The following is a 12,025-nucleotide window of genomic DNA, read 5'->3' as shown; positions in this document are numbered from 1 at the left end:
TTTAGTAAGTGAGTTTTGAAAATGCTACAGAGTGGCTACAGCCTTGCGTTCACGCGAGCGTGCACACGCTGCAGCCGCCATCTGTCTCCTCAGTCACGGGTCATTAAGTAGGTTGTTCCTTTCTTTCATGGCTCAGTAAGCCTTACAGCATGCTCCTCCACCCCCTCCCACGCAGCCCTCGTCCTCTGTTCAGACCCCCTTCGCTGCCTAGCCTTTCGTCACAACCAACACATAAACACACAACACACACACCCACATACCCACACACACAGCCACACAAACACACAACCACACACACCCACAACAACACCCACAACCACAAACACACAACCACACACAAGCATACACACACTCAAACACATAACCACACACACAACCACACACACACACAACCATACCCACACACAACCACACACACAACCTTACGTAACGACAACCACACACACAACTACACTCACACACACAACCACACACACACACAACCACACCCATAACCACACCCACAACCACACACACAACCACACACAACCACATGAACAACCACACACACACACAACCACATCCACACACAACCACACCCACAACCTTACACAATCACAACCATGCACACACACACAACTACAGACACACAACCACAGCCACACCCAACCACACTCACACCCACACACACAACCACACACAACCACACACACAACCACAACCACACCCACTCACACAACCACAAATACACACACACAACCACATACAACCACATCCACACACAACCACACTCAACCACACACACCCAACCACACCCACACACAACCACACACAACCACAAATACACACACAACCACACACACACAAAACAACATACACAACCACACACAACCACACCCAACCACAGTGGTGCTGTAGTGTGGTGCTGGAGAGTGGTGCTGTAGAGTGGTGCTGCACAGTGGTGCTGCAGGGGGTGCTGCAGAGTGGTGGTTTATATTGGTGTTGTAAAGGGGTACTGTAGAGTGGTGCTGCAGAGTGGTGCTGCAGTGTGGTGCTGTACAGTGGTGCTGCAGAGTAGTGGTTTAGATTTTTGCTGTAGTGTGGTGCTGCAGAGTAGTGCTGCAGAATGGTGCTGCAGAGTGGTGGTTTACATTGGTGCTGTAAAGGGGCACTGTAAAGTGGTGCTGTAGAGTGGTGCTGTAGGATGGTGCTGTACAGTGGTGCTGCAGAGTGCTGCTGTACAGTGGTGCTGCAGAGTGCTGCTGTACAGCGGGTGAGGAGCTTGAAGGTGATCCTCTTGTTGACCGGGAGCCAGTGCAGGTTTCTCAGGTGGGCGGTGATGTGGCTGTTGCGAGGGAGTCCGATGATGAGGCGTGCAGAGGCGTTTTGTCGGCATTGGAGTCTCTTCTGGAGTGTGGCCGTGGTTCCTGCGTAGAGGGCGTTGCCATAGTCCAGCTTGCTGCTGACGATTGCTTGGGTGACCGTCCTTCTGGTTTTGGTGGGGATCCATCTGTAGATCTTTCAGAGCATGCGGAGGGTGTTGAAGCAGGAAGAGGAAACAGCATTAACTTGCTGGGCCATAGAGAGTGTGGAGTCCACAATGAACTCCAGGTTGCAGGTGATGTTGGTGGGTATCAGGGCAACTCCCAGCATAGCCGGCCACCAGGAGTCGTCCCATGCGGAGCGGGTGGATCTGAGGATGAGGACCTCCTGTCTTGTCCGAGTTCAGTTTCAGCCGGCTAGTCTTCATCAAGTCTGCAACAGCCTTCATTCCCTTTTGGAGGTTGGATTTGGTGGTGGCCAGGTCCTTGGTGAGGGAGAGGATCTGCTGGGTATCGTCGGTGTACGAGATGATGTTGAGGTGGTGTGCTCGGATGATGTTGGCGAGCGGTGCCATGTAGATATTGAAAAGGGTAGGGCTGAGGGATGATCCTTGGGGTACGCCGCAGGTGATCGTGGTGGCTTTGGATCTGAAAGGGGGAGGCGGACTCTCTGGGTTCTGCCGGTGAGTATAAGCACATTGAACAAAATAAATAGTTCCACCACCTTTCTAAAAGAATGTACATATGCCAGCAAATAAAAACTGTATCAGGCATTTTCCTACGATGCTTTACTGTGTGTGTGTGTGTGTGTGTGTTTGTCTCTGTCTCCTATTCCCTGGAGGGAGAGTTTGTAGCTCCCCATTGTAGAAGAATCGGTCGAGAAGGAGCTCACTGCATTGAATAATTTCTTGGTATACACTTTTTATTAGTATTGCAGGAAATCACAATGATTGATTGTCTCTTTTGTATTCTTCTTTCCCACAGGGTCTTCCACTTCAGTCCCTTAGGTGAGCCTCGGCCGCCGTCATCCCTTGGACAGAAGGAAAAGGCTCAGGTAAGTGTTTTTGCTTTATGGTTTAGTCAAGCGAGGATGTGAGGAATAAATAATAGCTCTGCATAAATGTGAAGGGAGGGGCTAGAGGTTGGAATAACCAAAAGAAAAAGAGTAGCTGATGATTTCTGCTTTTGTCTTTCTTTTCCGTCTCACTTATTTCCTTTACCCTGGGTCCCTTTCACCCCTCTGCCTCTCCGCCCGTCCCTCTCTGACTCAGCCCCTTTCCAAAAGCCCCGTAGACGCCCATGCACCTGGAAGAGCAAAGTCCCTCCGGGGCCGTGGCGTGGTGACAAGTTCAAATTTCGAGATGGCATTGACTGATCGGAAGTCTATACAAAAACGGATGGAACCATCCGGTTTCAGAACTATGACAATGGGGGAGGACCAGTTACTGCTGGAAGGTTTTATGACTCCTAGTTGTAACATGCTCTCTATTGTGGCAGGAACCGCGTCCCGCCTAGCGCATGGTATTCTGTAGAGGCGTTGTTTTATTACTTAATTTGGTGGGGTAACAATGGCATGCTCGACGATTGTTGTTTTTACCGGGAGGTCGGAAAAGATGGAGGAGAAGGACTCTAATAGGGTCTGAAGAGACACTTTTTGTTCCTCTGTTAGATGTTCGTTTATGAGCAAATGAGTCAATGTTGAAGGAATGGGTTTTTAGTCTGACAAAACGTATAGGGTGTCTTTGGGCAGGGGTCCCAACCATTTCTTTAGTAGATTTATGTGGATATCTGGGTTTTGGTTGAGGAAAGGTGTAACCGGTAAGTAGTGAGGCCTATCCTTTCAACAACTACAACCTTTTTTGGCGTATAGAGGAAGGTAGGAGTAGGAGCACCTAGTCATGGACTTATAACTGCTGTCACCTCTTTCCTTTATTGCAAGACATCTGCTAGCTTCTTTGAGCTTTTTCTAGGTTGTCGTGAGCAAAATCTCGCCGTTTCTGTATGCGGTTTCTTAGGCTTTGGGTGTATTCTAGAAGATGTTGTGTGTCTTTGTGTTTCTCTTGTTCCCAGTCTTCTCTTGTAATTTCTAGCAAGGTTTGTGGCTGTCTCCCATAAAGAAGTACAAAGGGAGAACAACCCAAGCTTTTCTAAACCTGGCTTCAAATAACAAAGAGGGCGAGTGGCAACAACATGTCCCATTCTTTCCCTTCGGTGGTTAGCATTTTCTTCATGGTTAGCTTGAAGGTGGCGTTATATCGCTTGCACAGACCCTCTGTCTGAGGGTAATAAGCTGATGTTCTTATTTGGGTAATTTTCAAGGTTTTACAGACTTGTTTCATTAAACGAGAAACAAAGGGGGTACCCTGGTCTGTTAAAATCTCTGTGGGAAATCCTACCCTCGAAAACAGTTCTAGTAACTTTTCACTGATGTTTTTTTCGTGCTTGGTGTTCGTAGGGGAAATGCTTCTGGGTATCGAGTTGCGTAATAGACAATAATCAGTATATAGATATATATATTCGATTTTGGGAGAGGACCCAGTAAATCCATACTTATCCTCTCAAAGGCGTCATCGATGATTGGTAGAGGTTGTAAGGGAACGGCAGGGGGTTTTTGGGTCCTTCTTCTGACATATTTCACACTCCCTGCAGTATTTATCTACATTGGCGAATATCCCTGGCCAATAAAAAATATCTCAACACAGTCTGGGTTGTTTTTTCAGGCACACTGTGACCTGCTAGAATGTGTGACTGGGCAAAAAATAATATTTGATAGCGAAATCTCTTGAGAACCACTAACTGTGGGGGATCGTCTTGTTTTCCTATCCTGTATATAAAAAATTTTTGAGGATGAATGAGGGGAATGAGGACGGTATCACTGGGTTCTGCGCTTGTTGCCAGGCATTCTGGCGGGTGGGGTCTTTGAATTGAGCATACTGAAATGACTGGTCCGAAAGCCAATGGGCTTGTGTGAGCAGCGTACAAGGGGGTGTAGAAGTCTCCCTCAGTGTGCTTTTGAGCAACAAGATGAATTCTGGATAGTCTGTGTCCAAACTGAGTTGTTCGGGTAGGTTGTCCAATACTCCTACCCTAACCAGTAGAGTACTGTTATTGGGTAACTTGATGGGGATTTCGGCTATTGGATAGGTTCTGATGTCTCCATGAACGCACGGCTGAGTGTCTTTTTCTCCGTGCCAGTGCTTAATTTGTGCCGCTGCTTTCAGGTTCTAAGCACAAGCACCTATTTCTCAGGGCCGGATCTATAGAATTGAGAGTCATGGGTATGCTCCAAAGCCTGAGGAGTGTTGCAGGTGCTGACTTTTTCATGGTGAAGCTTCGTTCATTGTTTGAGGCTCGATCGGAGTCGGTCAGCTGCAGAGCAAGTAATGAAGGGGTGAGGGAGGCTGTGGTTGGAGGCAGCTTCAAGGCTCTGCAGGGACAGGGCAGGCCTCAATACAGATGGAACAGGCACAAATCGACTTCCGGGGCACTCCTGGCAGCATGAGAGCTGGTTGCTTGTCCCCATCCAATCCCCCAGGTCTGGCCACAAAGGAATCCTCTGGAAGAGAGAATGAATAGTTGAGTTCGATGAGAGGACGTGGAGCAAGCAGAGGAAGTGGCAGAGGGAACCGTTGGGAATCCCCTAAAAACTTCTGGCAAGAGAGCACTGGGTAAAAGGTCAGTCCAGTTGGAGGTGAGAGATTTAAGACAAGTAATGTTAGTACCAGAAATGGATACACCCTAAGAACAAAAAAAATCTGATGATCAGTCTTCCTTGTAAAATAGGGTGCATGTTAAATACAGTTTCAGTTTTTTCCAAGGTGACACATTGAAACTTCTTTGCTAACAAAAGTGCAGATTGCTGCTGGGGCTTATTTATGGTAGGAATATAAACAACTGTGATTAGCAGGAAGTCAAATGCCATATTTTGTGTACGCATTAGGAAAAAATGTTGCAAAGAGGCAGGGATGGAAAGAGTGCTGGGGAGCTAGGGGGGTGTGTTTTCTTGAGCAAAAGGGATACAAAAGTCCTCTTGCCAGATCTTAACTAATAAAGAAGTAGTCTCTTCCAAGAGCCTGGTGTTCACCCAAAAGATCTGTTTCTGAATTTTATAAAAGGAAAAAGGCGCACACAGACCAGTCCAAGCCCAGCGTTTCTAACTGCCACCCCCCGCTAGTCATTCCAGTCATTCTCCGAATGATCGCGGTCATTTATATATATTCCCACTTTCCGATAAGACAACATTGTATGAAATAGATTCAACTATGCTATTGTATAATCTATTCTAGCACTATGATCCCCTGCTTGAAAAGTCCATGCTTTTGGCAAATCTTGAGGAAATCTCCCATTTTGCCATCTTAGACCTATGGTTTCTAATTCTTTTACAAGAGTCTTGCCGATGTTTTCATTCTTTTGTTCCCTCATACCCATTGTTGATGAAAAACTTGGAATTGACCATAAGTTATTTTACCATTGTATTTCAACATCTCTATCGTAAGACCATAGCATATTCATGTTATAACCACCGGTAATAATAATCTCAGGTTGGGTGTCATTGTCCAATTGCTGCAATATCATAATTATGAAATTGGTCGCCATTGTTCTTCGTAATTATATACGTTGATTACTACAAGAGATGTAATTATATTTTGTTCCTTGTATCGTATTTTGACAATTAGATAATCCTTTTGACTTGGGACGTCCATTTCACTTTCCATTTTTAGCTCAGTTGATATAAAAATAGGCAAACCCCCTCAAGGTCTGCCATAGTTACTTGTTCTCTTAGCTAATGAGTAATAACCCTATACCCTTCCAATCTAAAAAGAACTAAAGCCCAAGTCTCTTGTAAACAAATGATTTGAAAACAGCACAAAGTAGCGAGTTGGTTATTCTGAATCTTTGCTTGAACCCCATTTACATTCCACGAACATAATCTGACCCTTTTATTCATAATTGTTGGCCCCCTTAAAGGAACTTCAGATTGTAGATGTCAATCCTGCCTGACATTATGGAGGGCTACTGTTAGCCAACCTAATTTGACAGTGTTATGTTATGTTATGTTATGTTATGTTATGTTATTAATGGGTCTTATATAGAGCAACGGCTACTCCAAAGGAGTGTCCCGGCGCTTTGTGCTCCAGACCCAGAAAGGATACTAAAGAAGAACATAACAGTAAACAAGAAAACAAGGAAGAGGGGAACAGAACTCTACATAGCAAATAACCAAGTCTTCAGACCCTTCCTAAAAGCTAACAGATTGGATGTGGAACGTAAGGACAATGGTAGGGAGTTCCATAACTGAGGGGCCAGAAATCTGAAGGATCGCCCTCCCAGGCGTGCCCTCTTTATGCGGGGAACTACAGCAAATGCTAGAGACTCCGATCTTAAGGATCGAGTCGGCCGATAAAATTCCAGCCTCTTCTGTAGGTATTTTGCACCTGTAGCGTGCAGTGCTTTATGGGCTAATGTCAAGGCCTTGAACATTATCCTCTTCCGTATAGGGAGCCAATGGAGGGATTGCAGCAAGTTAGAGGCACTGGCTCGGCGGTGCAGGCCGAATATAGCTCGCGCTGCAGCATTCTGAGTCACCTGCATGCGCTGTAAAAGGTATTCTGGGAGACCCAGATATAGAATGTTGGCATAATCCAATCTGGATCCGATGAGAGCCTGAACAGTTCAAATAATAGGTCTACTTTTTTTACCTCTAATAATTTTAAAAGATGCCCGTTGGTCATACCTGTGGGTTTTTTAATATTGAGTATTTCTTATTATTATCGGTTCTAATTGGTTATGATTTTGTAATTTTGTTTAAACAAAAGGGATAGGATAGGAAAGTTGAAGGGGAGTTGTTATTTGTATTCCCCAGTACTGAAAGAGATTATGTTCTTGCATAATAAGGCTGGCGGCAGTAGAAGATGTCCAAATTACTAATGTTGATTTGCGATTATTATTCTTGATGTGTGGAATTCAATTGATTCTATGTCAGTACATTTAATTTTCTTTAATGAGGGTACTGCATTACACAATTTTAATATGTTCCCACGAGTCATGATATCATTATTACCCCTAGATTTATATTCCGGCGTAGAAATTACCTGTACCACTCCTTCTTTTTGATCTGGGTTATTTAATTTAATTTGTTGCAGGCTATTTTCACCTTGAGCATGCTCAGTTAACCTTCCATTATGAATATTAACAGTTTGAGACCATGATTGTCGATGTTTATGTAATTGCTTCATTTCGGTTCCCAGATCTTGTGGTAATTTAATATCCTTCCAGGTTTTTAACAAATCTCTATTCATTTCATCCCCTCTGGTACTCTCACTCTTTGCTCTATTTGTTTCCAATTGTGATGGCTTATTTTCCACCTGTTTATTACATTCCTCCACTTGCAGCATTTCTAAGGACTGAATTTTCCCATACTCTATCATTTTTATACTATCAGCTTGCTTGTTTAGGCATTTATTTTTCATAGCTGCTTGTACCTCCGATAGATCTTTATTAAATAGAGGGTAAAAGGGTTTTGCTGGAGACATTTGTTTAACCTCACCTTCACAATATGATATTTGGTCATGGTTGTTTCCAGTGTTCAATCGCACTATATCTGATGCATTTGTATTTTTTTCATACTTTTAGAAGCTTTATTTCTTTCTTTCCATTGTTTTTTCCTCTGACTTTTTGATGGTTAAACTTCCGGAGCTGCGTCTGTCATTGTTGATTGTGTCAAGCATAGGTTTATCACTTCTTGATCTTTTGTTTTATCATCTATTTTATCTTTAACAACAACAGTATTGTCTTTACATTTTATTGTATCTTTAGAGGGGCAGTCGATCTTGATGGATTGAATTCCCACATTAGGAAAATTCCCTTTTGCATCGTCAATTATTGTTTTAAAATATCCGGAATGGTAGCCAGTTTGTTAATTAGTGGGGGCACAACTACACTCTACATATGTAGATATTGGCTGAGATTGTGCCCTTACTATTAGATGATTTTGTGTTGTTATCTTCTGCTCAGTTCCGTCAACAGAGGATGCCGTAGAACTCAAGAGATCTATTTGGACCTCCTTTTTGTTGGACTTGTATGTTAAAGCTTCCAGAGTTAATTGCGAGGTTTTGAAGATAAATCCCAAATTGCTCCCGCGTTCCCACTTCCTGGTACCTGAGTACCTGGGTTATGGTGTTGCCCATTTATGAATGATAGGTCCTTATAGTCCTCTTTTTGTGGTCCTTGAAAATTATGTCCCTCGTCACAAGAATTAATGAATTGTGGACTACTATTCAAAACGTCTTTTTGATACGGAGTACTCCAACGCTGCCGAGTTTCTGGGTTGCTGTTGTATTCGTCCTTATTAATTTGAGATCCGTTATTTTGATTACATTTCGGCTGGTCCTGTTTTTTAACTATATTTATTTTAGACAGAGTAAGATCCCATTTCAGTGGGGTATTGGCTTCCGTTATGATTTTCACCCCACCATTTAGTTCATTTGGAGCTTCTTGCTCTCGTTGATTCATTTGTCCCAAATTAGATAGTTCCCCTATCCCGTTAGCTGTTCTGATTTTTACTTGCACTTCTATTGGCATTGAATGCCTAGTTGGTAGTAATTGCTGAGTATCTCCCATTGTTAGATTTGTGCATTTTGCGTCCTCTTGTTGTGAACGACCAGTAAGTGGAATAGTTAACATCTCTAGGTCCGTTATTTGACCCCAATGGTTGACTTGGTCCTTAGTTGAATTTGACATTCGTTCGACTTCAGCTTCAGACTCAGGGTGGCCTGGTTCACTTACTCCTTGCTTAGGGGATATAATATTTTTTCTACTCAGTGGTTTAATCGGAGTTTAAAGATCACATGGGTTAGTTAGCAATGTTAGCATAGCACCAGTTGGATCTTTCATAAAATCAAACTTTGACGTCGACTTTCCCAGTTTCCCAAATGTATGGACCTTAGATGATTTAAAGGACTGTATGTCACCTGCCTGTTTTATTTTAAACATATCTAATATTAGTGTTTGTTGTATTTTTCTTTTCCTTTTGATAGGAGGGAAAGGTGGCCGCTCTTTTCCTGACCTCATAATACACCCTCTAAGGTGAAGAAGTCTTGCTTCTTTCAGAGAATCAAACGGGCCAGTGACAAGACCAAAAGGTACTTTGATAGAAGAAAAGCACCTCCAAACGAAAACACCCCAAAGCACACCTCATTACAGAATCCGCCGGTGCTGCTGGTTACTTATTTAATTAACTAATTAATTAATTGATTGATTAATATCTGGCTCCCGTTAGGGCTGTGGTCTAGGCATGCAGAGTAATTCAGGGGTCGAGGGGTGCTTCAACAGGGTCAAAGTCTATTGTCACTTTCCCCTTTGTATAATTTCGCAGATTTTGTATTACAGAGTTATTACAGACTCCAATGGCTCAGCGACTTAAGGACCGATCAACCTTAACTACTCGCCACACGCCACACACCTCTTGCCACTTGTCTCTCACCACTCACTGTTCATTGCTTGTTCGTTGCTATTCATCGCTGTCATGAGTACAAGGGAGAATGCTGGCAATCGTTCAGGAGCAAGAGCGGAATCCACAGCCAGTCCCTCTACAGACGGCAGATGTAGGCACTTCCCTCCACTCCTCTGCTCAGCTCTGCTCTGCTCAATGATTGGTGTATACGTAAAATCAGGCGGCAATTCCCTGAGTTCTGAGGAATGATTGAAGCGTGCGATGTCGGACCATAGATGCGCCCATTCCTCATCGGAAATAGGACGGTGAATTAATTCTTCCCACTTAAACATATACCGGGGGCGCGGGGAAAGCACTATTTTAAGAAAGAAGCTATAGATAAATGAGATCAGCCCTTTCATGTTAGCAGTCTTGGTGAGAAAGACCTCAAATTTTGTGAGAGGTCGAGTAGCAGCCTCCCGTATCTGAGGTGTGAGGGCCCAGTGCATCAATTAGATATACTGATATCTTTCAGTGTGCTTCAATTCAAAGTCCCTTTGACATTGAGCAAAAGTAAGGGGATCAAAATTGTGGAACAAATGTATTAGAGATAAGCAGCCTCCCCTTCTCCAGGCATCAAAGGGTCCCTCATGTTGGGCCGGGGGGAAAGCTGGATTGAAATGGATTGGAGTGAATGGGGATGGAAAAGGAGTCCACCTGTCGTCGCCTGAAATTGAGTCCCATACTTTAAGAGTGGTGCGTGTGGGGCAGCTAAGGTCACCCTGGCAGCCGCCTAGAAGAGAAGGGAGGCTCCAGCTATTTCCCTATGGCACTCTCGTCTTTGGAGACTGCTTAGCCTGGCTGATATTTTCAGGGATAATTGTAAGAATTTCGAATTTAAATTGAGCCCCCTTGTCTCCTTCCTCTCCCAGGGCCGTCCGTCTGCGGTGTGTCCCTCCACCATCAGTGCCCTCCATCTCTTCCAGTTTTGATCACAATTCCTGTGTCGACCAACCTCTCGTTAGTATGAATACGCCGCCACCACGGGTGTGGTGGGGGGCGTTTTTTTCTTTTTTCTTTGTTCCTTGTTAGATTCATAATTACTTATCCCATGTTAGGATGAGTTTGTCCACGCTTTTTGGCTATTTCACATACAACACCTCGGTGGAGCAACCTGGAGAAATTACCGTTACAGAAGGCCGTTGAGTTTTCTTTAGACCTATCTGCTGGCTTAGCAAAGTTGCATGATCTTCTTTTTTTTCTTTTTTATCTCTCTGTCTCAGCTCCGGGGCACTTAGAAGCTGTATCTTTCATTTGGCTTATCTAATAAGAGGGGGAGCTGTTTATATTGATCAATGCACTTTGTCCACCTGTTATAATTCTGTTGAGGCTTTCTGATCCCCTGCGTGGGACCAAGTGATGATGTCATTTTTGCCTGTGGACTGTGGAAAAAAAAATGATTAAACACATTTTTTTATTTTTTTTATTTGTTTATTCAAAGTTGCACAGTCATTACATTACAGTGGCATAAGCAATGAGAACTATAGAAGATCATGCAAAATCAGGATTTTACACTGCAATGAAGGGTTCATAGGATATGACCATTTTCTAGTTTTAACCCCCCAGTTATCCCCCCCTTTCAACCATTAAACGAAACCAATACAAACAAAACTCAGTGCTGTAAGTAAAATGGAAGCAGATCAGCGTGCGTAATCATTACATATCCAGTCTTTGCAGTCAACATTGCCATTATATCCGGACATGTGGCACAGTTCAATACAGCGAGCGAGAGGACACACAATTACTCGTCCAGGCAAATATAGAGACACTCACACGCAGAAGTGCACATAGTGTTCGGAAACATAATCACCACTGAGAGATTTCAGTTACAAATTCCTATACGACAAACATCAGACAGGGCCTCCCCACGTAGCCAAAGTCCCAGATATTACATCTACTCATCTAGGAACATCGTCTCTCACCTCAGAGGGAGATTGCTCAGAGCTGTGGGTGTTTACTCTAGCACTTGTCCAGTGTAGGAACGGTTCCCAAATGTCCCTGGGTCGGGAAGCGGAGGGCATGAGCTCCCAATAATTATCTAGTTGAGTGTGGCCATAAGTTACGTCTGCTAACCATGCATCGAATGTAGGCAATGCCCTACGACCCCAGTGTACCGCCACCTGTCTTCTAGCATAAAGAAGGAGTAAGGCATGAAGTTTACAATTATTAGGTGCAGTATCAATTACATATCCCAACAGGCCAAGAGCCGGGGAAGGGTCATCTGCTCTAAAAG

General features: G+C 43.9%; 2 protein-coding genes across 2 annotated transcripts in view; one reads left to right on the top strand and one right to left on the bottom strand.

Annotated features, from left to right (window-relative positions):
• Window positions 1-12,025, bottom strand: part of LOC147737962 (uncharacterized) — a 435,987-nt gene that overhangs the window by 263,704 nt on the left and 160,258 nt on the right. The gene's annotated exons all lie outside the window — the stretch shown is intronic.
• The window catches only part of LOC147737963 (uncharacterized), a 54,224-nt gene that overhangs the window by 23,064 nt on the left and 19,135 nt on the right, over window positions 1-12,025 (top strand). Inside the window, exon 2 of the mRNA XM_086950143.1 lies at window positions 2,286-2,355. The gene's annotated coding sequence lies outside the window, so the exon portion shown is untranslated. The remainder of the gene's footprint in view (window positions 1-2,285; window positions 2,356-12,025) is intronic.

This window comes from Lissotriton vulgaris, chromosome 1_1, assembly GCF_964263255.1.
Source record: "Lissotriton vulgaris chromosome 1_1, aLisVul1.2, whole genome shotgun sequence".
Classification (NCBI taxonomy): Eukaryota; Metazoa; Chordata; class Amphibia; order Caudata; family Salamandridae; genus Lissotriton; species Lissotriton vulgaris.
This window is presented reverse-complemented; position numbering and strand designations above follow the sequence as displayed.